Here is a 13,516-nt window from a genome sequence, read left to right as displayed (position 1 = left end):
TTATTAGTCATAGGAATTTTGAAGAACACACATATTCTGTCCTCTTAACAACTTATTTACTTTTAAAAGTTATGGGTTTCCATAGAATTAAATGTTTTCCGGTTTTAGTATGAGAAAGTACTAATTTATTCTTTTTTGAAAATATTGGCAAGTATATTGTGAAAAAATTTTCTAGTTGGATAACATTCAAGTTGATGGCCTCTGATAAAGAAGGGGTAATTAATTCAAATTATATGCCAAATAACACTGAATTTTTAAAAAGTTACTACATAAAGAATAATATTTACTATACCAATACAGTGAAATTTTATTTCATGCAGCTTATTTTTTAAATTTAATTTTAATGTGAAAGTGATGTGGGTTAGCAATTGTAAGGCAGTGAATACATAACTTTTCAAACTTGTTATGCCCTCTCTCATTTTTTCTCACGTTTTTCCTTCACACCCAAACCCCTCACAGGTTGTAATGTACATTTCCAACATATTGTCTTCTGAGTATTGCTATTGCATTGGTTTGCTTTTTGTCCTTTATCTCGCCATTTTGTTGTTTCTCTTCCCTTCCCTAATTAAGGTAAATGTATACACAATACACAGGGTACCAAAATCAAACACAGTAGGAGTTATACCATAGGGGAAAAACCCAAGGAAAATAGAAATCACATAGTACATTAAAAACAACAACTGCAAATAAATATCTCTTTACATATCTTGGAGTTCATTTTGCTCCGCATCAGCTTATATCTTCATATATATGAGTAACAAAGCCACTGGAAAATAATAGTTTCATGGATACTATATCATGAAAACAACATGTTAACTGTTTTTGATGATAAACGTGGAATTAGGATTGGTAAATTTGAGATTCTGATAAAGGAATTTCAAAAGTGTTTTAAAATTATGACAGGTAAATTTTAATTGTTCTAACTTTTAACTTAGCCTATTCAGAAAATTTAAAATTTCCTGGGAAAATAGGCTTTCATGCAAAGAAATCCATGGAGACTTAGCTGAGAGGGAGCAATGTGGGTAAGGTGGCTCATTTTCACAGTAAACAAACAAACCTCTCAAACCTTGCTGTAAATCCTGTATAGGTTCCCATGAGAATTGTCCTTACCCAGGAAATATACTCTTACTGTGTGAAACAAGGTTGTAGTGGAATTTAAATTCAAAGTTTTTTTTAAAATAAGACATCAAAATTTGTGAATTGACCTTTAATTACTAAACAGTAATTCTCTTAAAAAGCTTATTTGGGTCAAAATATTTAGGGAGAAAGTGTCCTGCACAATGAAAGAACGTATTGAGTTTACACTTCTCTGTTTTAATACTTTCCACAATGTCTTTGCACGTGAAGCACTGAAACACAGAAAAAAATCTGATTGGATACTTTAATGATTTCACATTTCTAAGTAGCTCAAAAATATAATATCCTTATTAACATGAGATAGTGAAAACTTCTCCTATTTCATAAGCCCAAAAGATCGGGGATCAGAAAAGATTAGAGCAAATAGAAAAGGTAAGAAAACACGATATTAGAAGACCTAGCTAAGCGTTTTGGTTTCAGCAATGGAGGGGGCCAAAACTATTCTATATAGTGATATAGATTGTGTTAATCTTTTTGCTACCTAAAGTAATTTTACAGAGCTTATTTGGTTCAGTATAATGCAGAATAAATTGAATGAAGACATGAAAATAAATTCCACCTCCAAATAAAAGAGTTTTCAAAGAGAAACCATGAAGATGTAGCAGTGGGGGAAGCCTTATGGTGCTTCAGCTTCTCTAGAATTGAAGCCAAGAACCTGTGATTAATTGGAAATCAGGCAAGAGCTAAGAAGAGGACATAGAAGTAGGACATAGAAGTATTGTCCTTTGTAACAGACAATATCATCCAAGGAATTGGTGATTTAACTCTATTCTTCTCATACATCTTGTTGAGCAAATACAAGACCAAGAGGAAAATAACCTATTGAAATAATTTTGCAAAGAATAACTTCACTGTTCCTGATATGGTATCTAAGGAGATTCTTACGAGAGAAGATAAAAGTTTTAAGAGAGAAGATAAAAGTGGAGTATTCTTAGGATTCCTCTAAGCATCTTGTTAGCAAAATATCTTTGAGGTTAGAAGTGATTGAACCAAAAAGTGGTGGAATACTTATTTTTGCGGGCACTTTAGACACAAGAAGATTTCAAGGTAAAAAAAAAGAAAAATTATAGCTAAATATTTGTGATTATAGGTTCTTGGACTGGATTTTTGGAGACAAAGTTTTGCATTAGCGTTGGTCCGCATTAACATAGTTGTTGGATTTTCGTGGCAACCAAATGAAAAGGGGAAGTTTAATGGACTCGCTTGAACAAGTAAAGAGCATGATAGAAAATAATGGCAAATAATATTTAATGAATTATTTTGAACAATTACTTTGTGAGAACAAAGAAGGAAAGATATAATTCAAAATTACTTGACGTTGTTAAAAGTATGAAAATGGAGTAGTGAGGAGATTGAGAGAAAACAGAGAGGACTGTTTTCTCTCCAGTGGAGAAATAGGTTCTTGATCTTGTTTCTTCCATTCTGTCTTCACAAGCTATCAAGTGTGACTCAGGACTGGAGTATCCAGTTCAGACAAAGAGCACTCGCAGAAGAAAATATTTGCAGAAGATATAGGTGATTTATAACCTTAGACAATCTTTCTAAATCTGGTCAAAATTCTCCCCTACCCCAAACTGCCCTCTTTGAACAGATTGTTTGCTTTTCCAAAGACTGCCCTTCATTAACTGCTTAAAATTTTGAGAGGTCATATTCATACTCTCTAGAGATTGCTGTTTGGTTGTCATTTTTGTGTGTTTTTGTTTGTTGTTTTTTTAACTGAATTTCAAAAGGTTGTACAAGTGTTTACAATTAAATATGTCCATCTGATTGTCTAATGCTCCTGGATCAGAGTCACTCCTTCTATCAATGTCAACCAACTCTTTCTCCAAGATTGAATTCAGATTTAGCACTTCCTTCATTACATATGTACATTGAGTATTCTAGCTGTACTTGCCCCGTGTTCCATTTTTCATTCATTCTATTTCTTTATTATTGTTCCTCTCTGGTTTCAATTTCCTGATAGTCATTCTGTTAAACTGCCTGTTAATACTTTGAAACGTTTATATACATTCCATGGAGTTTCACTCCCACATATACTTGAACTGATGTCAGCTTATATTTCCATAATTCATTCATCTGCAATAACAACTAGCAAGACTGGAGATGTGAAGCATTTAGACATGATTTTATATCTTTAGTCAACAAGAAAATTTAAAAATGGCTTAGAATTTATTTCTAACTACCAGTTTTTATAAATTGCTTTGTAAAATGGTGTATGATTATTTTATTTTACATAGGATAATTTTTTCTACTACCTATAAGTTTTGGAAAAAGAAGAAAACTAAAATTTACTACTTAGAGGAATATGATACAAATAAATGACAGATTTTATTTTTGTCACATTTCTCATTAGTACCCATATTCAAAACTTAAAGTCATATTTCTTACTATGTTAGACAGATAGGGAAAATATAAAACAACACATGATAAGGCAACTATTAGTGACTTTTTAAAATGTACCTTCTTATGTGATAAAATTTACTTTATTAGCTAATATTTGGGTTTGAAATATGGGAGGCTGATCTATTTAACACATTTCTGGAAGGCACCTACTGAACAACACAAATGGTGGGGAGTACTATTTCTACACTTTGATGAATGGTTGAACTTGTTTGCTATTGGTGCTGGGTATGTAAATCAACTCTATTGTAACTAGCTCCCTACACTTGAAATCCTGGTAATGTCACTATCATCTACTTGTCAAGTGCTATTTTGGCAAATGTGATTTTAAATAGTTTATTTGAAAATGAATATACTTTCAGGAGATTAAATATAGGTTATCTTTGGTTTGAGAATGACAACATTTTTTTATACTACAGAACCTCATTTTACTGAAGTACCAGTGTTTTGAAGCACTAAGGATCTTCTCAATTAATGTTTTTCTAAATTATATTTGACCTCTAAATCAAGTATTCCTAGCCTTGTTAGGCCACTTATGGATCTATCATTACAGAATCTATTTTTTGGCTGCACTAAAATCTTTCATTAATCATTAGGAGAGGGGTATTAAAAATAATCTTGTTCATTTGTAATTTTGTTGACTCATATGGGCTGATCATCTGTAAATTGAAAGTTTGAATTATAGTACTTTCTCTCAGATTTTGTGATCTCATCTTTCATTTTAACTTGCCTTGCATTTCACAATTGAATTCTGCTAATTCTTGTAAGGAAGTGGGGTCCTGAAATATTATAGGAAATGAGAAATTGAGATGTCTTCAATTATTTTCTGTTGGCATGTTGCATGGGCCTATGTGAGAAGTCTTGCCCTTGTTATCTGATGATACAGATAACTAGGAACTGGTATCCTCGGATCCGTGGGTCCTTCAGAAAAATAATAGATTTTAGACATCATATCAGCAAAATTTGGGTATAATCTGTAAGAATGCTTCAGAAATATGGAGAAAAACACTTTGGGACCAGCGAGTTAAAACAATAAACAGAGCATCAGAGTAAAATCCGTTATAGATTAGCAGAAAACAATATTGTTATTTTACCATGTGATTTCAGAAGATCACGAACACATAGAACGTATCACAAGTTTATACTGAAGATATTGCATTGATACTTTTTATATTCTAATATATATCCTAAATCTAATTATTTATATTCCATTCTATTTATCAGAATAAGTGTCAATATATTTGTCAAATTATCAATTCTAGTAATATTCATTGTGTGAAATTTAAAATCAGCACATACTTTATATTTATAAATATAAAATATATAAGTATATATAATATAAAAATTGTTTTGCATTGTTGTGTTGTAGTTAGGGAATCAAAGGCAACTCTATTTTAAAGTTTTCTTCCATTATCTCCACCTCAGTGTTTGGTAGAGTTAGACTTAAAGCTTTACCATTTGTAGATTTACAGCCTAGAGGCAAGAGGAAACACTGTGATTAAAACATTACCAATTTAAGGGCTAATTTCGAGGAGAAACATATGGACTTTTCCAGGAGCTATGGAAATATTTGGTGATAGAGAGTCAGTAGTGTAAGTTCCTGCCTGGTTGGATGATAGACAGGCCAGGACAGTAGGTAATCATGCATATGAAAATTTTTTCACCTTCTTGGCTTTAGCTACTTTTGAAATGATAAGTATAATAAACAATTATATTTTGATAAAATACCTTCTATTCTGAACAATTCTGTCTGAACTGTTCATCTCTCTATGATCCCTTGTAACTAAGATTAATTTTGTTCCAGTAAGACAATCTATGGTGTCAGGGTGAGATATTCTGGTTGGTCTGTTCCTACAAGGAAGAAGGGTAAATGTTCAGGTAGACATTTGTCCCAGCAAGACCTAATTTGGGAAATTTTAAGCTGCAGAAGTTTAGAAGTAGCTCTCAAGCAAGGCTTACTTTGAATCAATTAGCTCTACAAAGCTAACTCAGTTGATAAATAAGTACTTGAAAAGCCATCACCTTTGGACTTAGCTTTAAAGGCTTCAAAGTATGATCAAATTTAAAATGAAAACGACAAAATAGTCATTGACAAAAAAATTGTAAATATGAGCAATCGACCAAATGATATAAGCTTTTCCACTATACACAGAATTTTAGAGAAATAAGATCAATCGCAATTTAAGGAACAATAAGTGTTCCTTGTTACAAATAGGCAACCATGGATATATGCCTGTATAAAGATTGCATCATTAAGTATTTAAATTTAGAGGGTACTTCATGCTTCAGCAGCAGGTCTACCCAAATTACAATAACACAGAGATGAACATGGCACTTGCACAAGGATTATATGAAAATTTGTGAAGTATTCTATATTTGTCATTCTTCTTATGCAAGAAATATAAAAACAGTTATTAAAAAGTTGATTACAAAAATACAAGTGTAACAATACATGTAATTCATAGAATTAAAGGTTAGTTTGACATCAGTATATTAAATCTTCACCTTAGAAAGGCCTTTACATAGCATAACCATTACAAAACTGAAATTAGATAACATTGTCATGTAATCCCAAAGAAATAAAATAATATAAGGACCTAGGATAAAAAGGAATTTTAAACTTCTTCTATATGGAATGCAATCTGAAAGGACACATTTATTAATGAAACTATACATTATATAAAAATGTAGAATTCAAAGTATTATATCTAGGAGCGAATGAAATAGATTATGGATATTGTACAAACATAGATATACTTGTTTCCCAAAAGCACCATTTCAACAGATAAGTTAAAATTATTTCTGATAAAAAAAATCACAAACTCTGCAGAAATCATTATAGATGTATACAAAAAACTCTTGAATGCATTTTGACATCAGAGTCAGGCAATTCACTTGGAAGAATACCATGGAATCCATGAATTTTAAAAGTAAGATATTGCTGTTGCTTTTTATTGTGAAAAAATGTGTAGGGCCACAGAGGATGGACTGGCATTTTTGAAATTTAATAAACTTAACCAAACCATTACGACTTATGAGAACAATTTGTACAGCCTTCCACAACTTCAAAGAGGTAGTGATACATACTTATCCTTTTGGCAATATTAAATGCAGTTTCTTCCAAGCTGTTCTTCAAACCTGGTTTGATATAATGGTTCAACAGAGTATCATTTCGATTTATATTCCCAGCAGCAACATGCAAGGAGGACCAGAGGCCTTTAATTTGGGGATTGGTATCTGCCACTCTGGTATTATTCCACATATAAGCACTGTGCAGGGGTGTCAGCCATTCAGAGTTATTGCATGAATATCTGCCTTGAGCTACCAACTCATGGACAATGTCTAAATGTCCACTCTAGGCTTCCATATGAAGAGGGCTATGCTCATCCTCATCCCTAGTATTCATCTGGGTGGCCTTTTTGGAAAGTAGTCTTCACACCATAGTAAGAAATTTGCTTGGATCCTACTCCATTTTTTTCTTGAAATTGATACCATTCCTCACTTTTTCATCTTGTTCCTTGTCTGAACATGAGGACCCTTGGTGTCTTCATGTGCAGCTTATTCTAGGAATGAGAAAATAGGAAACAATGCCTTCTTTGTAAATGATTTGGGAAATATCATGTTATAGTGTAAGAGAACTCACTATTCAACATATGGGCTTTAAGAGCTTACTAGTAGCTTTCTAATGTTGGTATCCAACATTAGAAAAAATGTATAATGCAGTAGTAAAATAGAAGTCCTTGGTATGACTACCTAAATTCTTGTTTTTTTATGTTTTTTTATTTTTATTTTTTTTAATTTAATTTTATTTTATTTGAGAACATACTGTACAGAGGGGCTACAATTACATGGGCAGGATAATGCATACATTTCTTACCAAGCATTGCAGCCTCCTGCTTTGTTTACCCTTCACCTCCCTTCCCAGCCTCCCCCCTCCCCCCACCCAATTATACCCCCCTCCCCCCCACACCGACATTGTAAATTTGGTTTTGACATGACATTTTGTACTTCTCATTGTTGCAACAGGTCCACCTGAATCCTTAAACGACTTGTTTGTCCCCATCTCCTCCACATGTTATACTGACATCAAATATAGTGAAAGCGGGGGTTACACTGTGGGGGAGGGACATACAAAGCAACAAAGAAATAATCTTATAAAAGACAGTTGTTTTCATCTAAAAATAGGCCTGTCTATTGCATTCAAGTTATTTTGATTATTGAAGATGCTTAATGAGAAGTCAAAATGTATTAATAGTCCTTTACTATCAATTAAATTTCACTTTTTCTTCTTGGAAAATATAATGATCAAAGCAATAGTTCAGAATCAGCAAGCAATAGTTCTGATTCATGCTTCAAGTGCAAGTGAATCACCAGTAAGTAGTCCTCGATTCCATTTTCCACAAAGTTTTGTCACAGATACATTCTGCCTGCCTTTTGTAGCTGCTTTCCTAGCCTGGACCTATTCCTTCATTGTACAGGAAAAATGTGATTCAACTGATTTCAGTCAGATCTGTTAGTAGAATTATCAAGTATTTAGATTCTTTTTTTAAATTAGTTGTGGGGCCTGAGCTCAGCCTGGGCACTCTCCTTTAGCTCTTCAAATCAAGGCAAGCGCTCTACAACTTGAGCCACAGAACCACTTCTGGATTTTTCTGTTTATGTGGTGCTGTTCTGGGAAATGGCAGAGCAGAAAGTGAAATGATGAAACTAAAAATATAAAAGCAAAATAAATTAGGATAATTATGGAGCAACCATATTGTCTATGAGAACCATGAAAGAGAAAGAGGAAAAGAGATACATATGTGAAATGACATAGCTAGCCACAAAATCCATGCATCTAATCAATTTACAGAGCAAACAATTTTTTTTTATTTTTTAAAAGAGATGGAAATAGAATTTATGTATTTACTTGAAATTAGTAAATACATTTTTAGTCGCCTATGTAAAGAGACATAGCTTTGACCAAATTACAGGCAAGAACCTTAATCCTTGGGCTGGGAAGGTGGCTCAGTGGTAGAGTGCTTATCTTACAGCTTACTACAGTGTGGAGAGTACTTTCCAAAAGGGCCACTTATATGAATACTAGGGATGAGGATGAGTATACCCCTCTTCATCATGAAGCCTAGAGTGGACACCTAGACATTGCCCATGAGTTGGTATCTCAAGGCAGATATTCATGCAATAACTGAATGGCTGGACACCGCTGCACAGTGCTTATATGTGGAACATATTGCAACAGCACACACACACACACACACACAAACACACACACACACACACACACACACACATGCACATATACACACACAACATCAGGTTTCTTCTTAAGTATTTTTTGTGTATGGTCTTAAGAAGAAATTTACATTACTAACTTGAATTTCTGACAGGACAATATCATCACTGTACATCTTGCTTCTATGCTCTCAGTTTTAAATTACTATCTAAGTATGTGCATTACATATGTACAGGAAAAATTAAGATCCACACGGGTGGTTCAGGTCTTTAATCCTACCTAATCAGAAAGACGAAATCTGATGACTGTGCTTTGAAACCAGACAAAAAAGTTCATTAGATTCTGGTTTGAAAGTAACCAGCAAAAGCTAGAAATGGACCTGTAGTATAAGCAGTAAAATGCTAGCATTGAGAAAACTAAAACAAAAACATAACAAATTCTGGGACAGAGCCAAGCCTTGAGTTCAAGCTCCAGTATTGGCAACAAACTAGTGAATGATGAATAAATGAATGAACTAAAAATAAATTAAGTGGTCACATGTGGAGAGACAGGTAAAATGTAACAACCGTGGTGATTAGATTATGTATTATTTTGTAATAAGTCAAATTATCATTTTTCTAATCACTAATATTTTAATTGAACTTTTATGTACAATAAACCCTGAATTTGGCATTCATGTATATGTGTGTGTACATGTGCGCACATGTGTGTGTGTGTGTGTGTGTGTGTGTGTGTGTGTGTGTGTGTGTGCGGTTGCAATGTTGCTTGCCAATGTGGACACTGAGGCTGAAAAGAGCTATGTTGCAATATTGTTATTTATCAGTGTTCCGTCCTGTCATTTCAGTGGAACCACCCTTCTGTACATTTTATTTGTAAAATAATAACATCATCATAATCAAAGCATTTACACCATTAAGTTAGATAAAAGAGATCACTTTAAGCTCTTAGCATATGCTAGGAAAGAAAATACACATATAATTATGTAGTAAGTCATTGCTGTAATATGACTCTCAGTACAAAATATGTATTTGACCTCTTAAATTGGATATACTTTTAAGATATACTCATAGAGTAATTTTGACCAACTTGACCAAACAGTTATTACTCTCCAGTTATTCCTGTGAAACTCAAGGTGGATAAACTCTTTCCGGATTTCTGTTGAAAATAACTTTCTTTGTAAGTTTGAATCTATTCACACTAAGATAATAAACCCCGTATTTTTAGGTTTGAATATCCCATCATATTTACTGAAAATCAGTATTGTGGATATGTTTGTTAGATATACATTGCAAAAACAAACAAAAAGCATGTGTCACCTCCAGATTGTGGATGCATTTGAAGTTGTATTATACATACAAAGGTTTCTTCATTAATAGTACTTTTGTGGGAGTAACTATCACAACTTTAACAAATAAGGCTTTTTGAATATCCTTTCCAATCTAAATAACATCACAGAGCGAGTCTTGCAATTTCTGAAAATCCTTTGAATATTTTAGTGTTATTTCAGTTCATTGACTATACAGCTAAAGACATTTCTGAAATAAACATTGTTAAAATCTGAAAATGTAAGTGGGTATATAGGCTTTTTATGCATCATTTTATGAAAAGCCAGTTTTTATGAAAATAAAAGATATAGAATAAAAGAATGGAAGTGAATTGGCTGAGATAATTATTAGTATAAATTTATTTTCTATTAGCAAAGTCCTTTGAATGTATACGATGCAGTTAAATTATGTCCTTCGTTACACTATGCTTCAGTTATTTTTAGAATCTTTGTAGTTACGAGAGTGAATTTGTAGTATAAATAAATGTCTTTGAATATGATTAGGATTAACCTTGTGTTTTGTTTCCTACTCCCAAGAAAATGAATTATTTTCAAGTGTTAACAGTTTACAATTGAATCTTCAGTATCATAAGAAATTTTGAACAAATATAGTAGTATTGATATCTTTTTTTGGGGGGTGGGGGAGTCTGGTAGTGGGGCCTGAACTCTGGGCCTGGGCGCTTTTCCTCAGCTCTTCAGTTCAAGGCTAGTGGTCTTCCACTTGAGCCACAGCACCACTTGCGTTTTTTTTTTCTTTTTGCTTATGTGGTGCTGCGGAATCGAACCCAGGGCTTCATGCATGCAAGGCAAGCGCTCTACCACTGAGCCACCTTCCCAGCCCTTAATGTCTTTTTAAACCAATTGTAGTCACAAGTTGGAGAGGCTTTAATTCATGCTTAGGCCTTCTTGTCTATGATTTTTTATCCCCTCATTCCTAACATTAATAATAGGTCAGACTGCATTTTTGGGTACATGAAAGGCAAATTATTTATCTGGGGTCAAAGGTGATTTTTATATCAGTGTTGCTTTAATAGCATTTTAAAGTAGTACCTTTGTCTCAAAATGTTGGGTATAAAAAACTATTAAAATACTTCTAATGGTAAACAACTTACTTGAGCTACAATGTGGAAATGATTGGTCCAGAAGACCTGCAGTCTGTTTCCATCAGGAATTGGGGAGGTCATTCTTTCAGTAAGACAGTGTTAAACAAAGTTAGGCTCCCCAGGCAGTGCAGTGTTGAGTGAAGGGATAGAATATGATTTCTGCTATTTTGACCTAGAAATCAAGAATGTTATATTTTAGCAGTTCCTTTCACCAGGGAGGTATACATTGATTCTGAACTTCAAGTTTTCATATTACAGTTCCCTATTTTCTAACAAAGATAAAATGTAATATTATGAGTGTACACAAAAATTCTAGGAATTTTTCCTAGAATTTTAGTCATAAAATAGAATGAGGTTAATTGATACAGTCGGGGATGGACCTCAGGCTAACACTTACATGTGTGCAATGTTGTACTAGTAATTACAACTCTGAAGACTTCAATATCATCATCAGAGAATTAAAAATGTAAGTAGTTCCACTTTATGGAATTATTCTGAGGATTAAATTAGATACCATAGGTAAAGTACTTGGAAAAATAATCAATTAGCATTTGGCACATTCTACCTGTTATTTTATCATGTGGTGAATTCTAACATTTTTACTGTGATTTTTATTGTGTCTCTTTCTGATGTGCAATGTGATGTATTGATATTCATTGCATTGATCATTTTTCTGTCACTATGAGGAAAATACCTGCAAAGAAAATTTCTGAGGAGGAAACTATTATATTGACTCATGGTTTAAGAGAACACAATTTAAGATCAGATGTCTCCATTCTTTTTAATTATATTTTCATTATGTTAACTAGTTGTACAAGGGAATTTCCATTAAATAAATCATGATTTAAGTGTAATGGATCTTTATATAACCTTTCCCTATACTTTTTTCTTTTTTATTTCTTTTTTATTTTATTTTATTTTTTTGTGAACATACTGTACAGAGGAGTTACAATTACATGGGCAAGATAAGGAGTACATTTCTTATCAAGCATTGCAGCCTCCTCCTTTGTTTACCTTTCACATCCGTTCCCAGCCTCCCCCCGCCCCCTCATCCAATACTCCCCCCCACCAAAGTTGATTGAAATTAATAGCAATTATCCATTTTGTTAAAGTAGAGATGGTTTTCCCAAACTGATTCTCACAATTCATCTTCCATTCAACAAGTAGTAACGTGTAAAAATTCCCTTTGTTTTGCTCCTTATTAAATTTGTTTCCATTTTATTTTATAATGAAGGATGATTTCATAAATCTACTGTAGATGCAAAAATATGTCAATGTATTTCTAACTGTATGCATTGATCTATATATACACATATATTACACAGGTTACAATGATAATTTATAACTTCTGTAACTATACAATTTACTGAATTATTAAAAACGTCAACGGCTCATGCCTGGAATCCTGGTTACTCAGGAGGCTAAGATCATGGTTTGAAGCCATCCTGGGCAGGAAAGTCCATGAGCCTCTTATCTCAAAACAACCAACAGAAAATCAGAATTGGAACTGTGGCTCAAAGTATTAGAGAAGTATCCTTGAGAGAAAAAGCTCAAGGACAACACCCAGGCTCTTAGTTCAAGAACTACAATCTACCCAAAAATTCTAATTTACACCTCTGTAAGTAGAGTATTTCCATCACCCAAATGTACATCCATGCTCATTTGCAAGGTAACTCTGTTTTGTCTCAAGTACCACAAAATATTATCACTAAAGTAGATTGGAACATGGGTTCATTCTATCTCTCTAATGGATTTTTCTCCACTCAAATACTCAAGTATTACAATTGTTCTAATTATTTAAATCATAGCTTTTTTTTACCCCTAATACTAGAGTTTGATTGAGTGTTTTGTGCCCCTTAAATGGATGTTCTTACCACTTTGTCATGCCCCCAGCCCTAAGTTATCCTGATTATTTTTCAGCTAGAAACTTGCTTCCTACTTGTGTATGAACTTGGTCTCAGTGCACTTCATGTTATTCTTCCTGGAATTTAGAATAACAGGTGCATGGCATTGTGTACAGAACTTTCTGTTCAGTCTGGGCTTTAGCCACTATCCTCCCAACTGCACTCCCATGTAGTCACGAATTTCATAAGCTTGTCATAGCTGATTTTTTTAAATCTTTAATTTCCTGCAGGTTCTTGAGTACTGAATTAATTTTTGTTTTCTTGGGTTGTTTTGTTTCATTTGAATCTATGTGTTGAGTTGTTCCTCACTTTTCCTTTTGTTTCTTTCCCTCAAGTTCTTACTTAAAGTGCTAAGAAACCAATGCTTCTTTTTCAAGATAGTCAGGGTGAACATTATTTATTCCAAAGCAATTTC

At 33.3% G+C, this 13,516-nt stretch overlaps 1 long non-coding RNA gene and 1 pseudogene across 1 annotated transcript in view; both read left to right on the top strand.

The window, feature by feature from the left end:
* Window positions 1–13,516, top strand: part of LOC138818318 (uncharacterized) — a 47,735-nt gene that overhangs the window by 11,830 nt on the left and 22,389 nt on the right. The gene's annotated exons all lie outside the window — the stretch shown is intronic.
* LOC138818321 (U6 spliceosomal RNA) lies at window positions 5,818–5,917 on the top strand (annotated as a pseudogene).

This window comes from Dipodomys merriami, unplaced genomic scaffold (genome assembly GCF_024711535.1).
Source record: "Dipodomys merriami isolate MVZ:Mamm:240054 unplaced genomic scaffold, mDipMer1.0.p SCAF_733, whole genome shotgun sequence".
NCBI classification, from domain to species: Eukaryota; Metazoa; Chordata; class Mammalia; order Rodentia; family Heteromyidae; genus Dipodomys; species Dipodomys merriami.
Note: the sequence above shows the minus strand (reverse complement) of the source record. Positions and strands in the feature narration are given on the sequence as shown.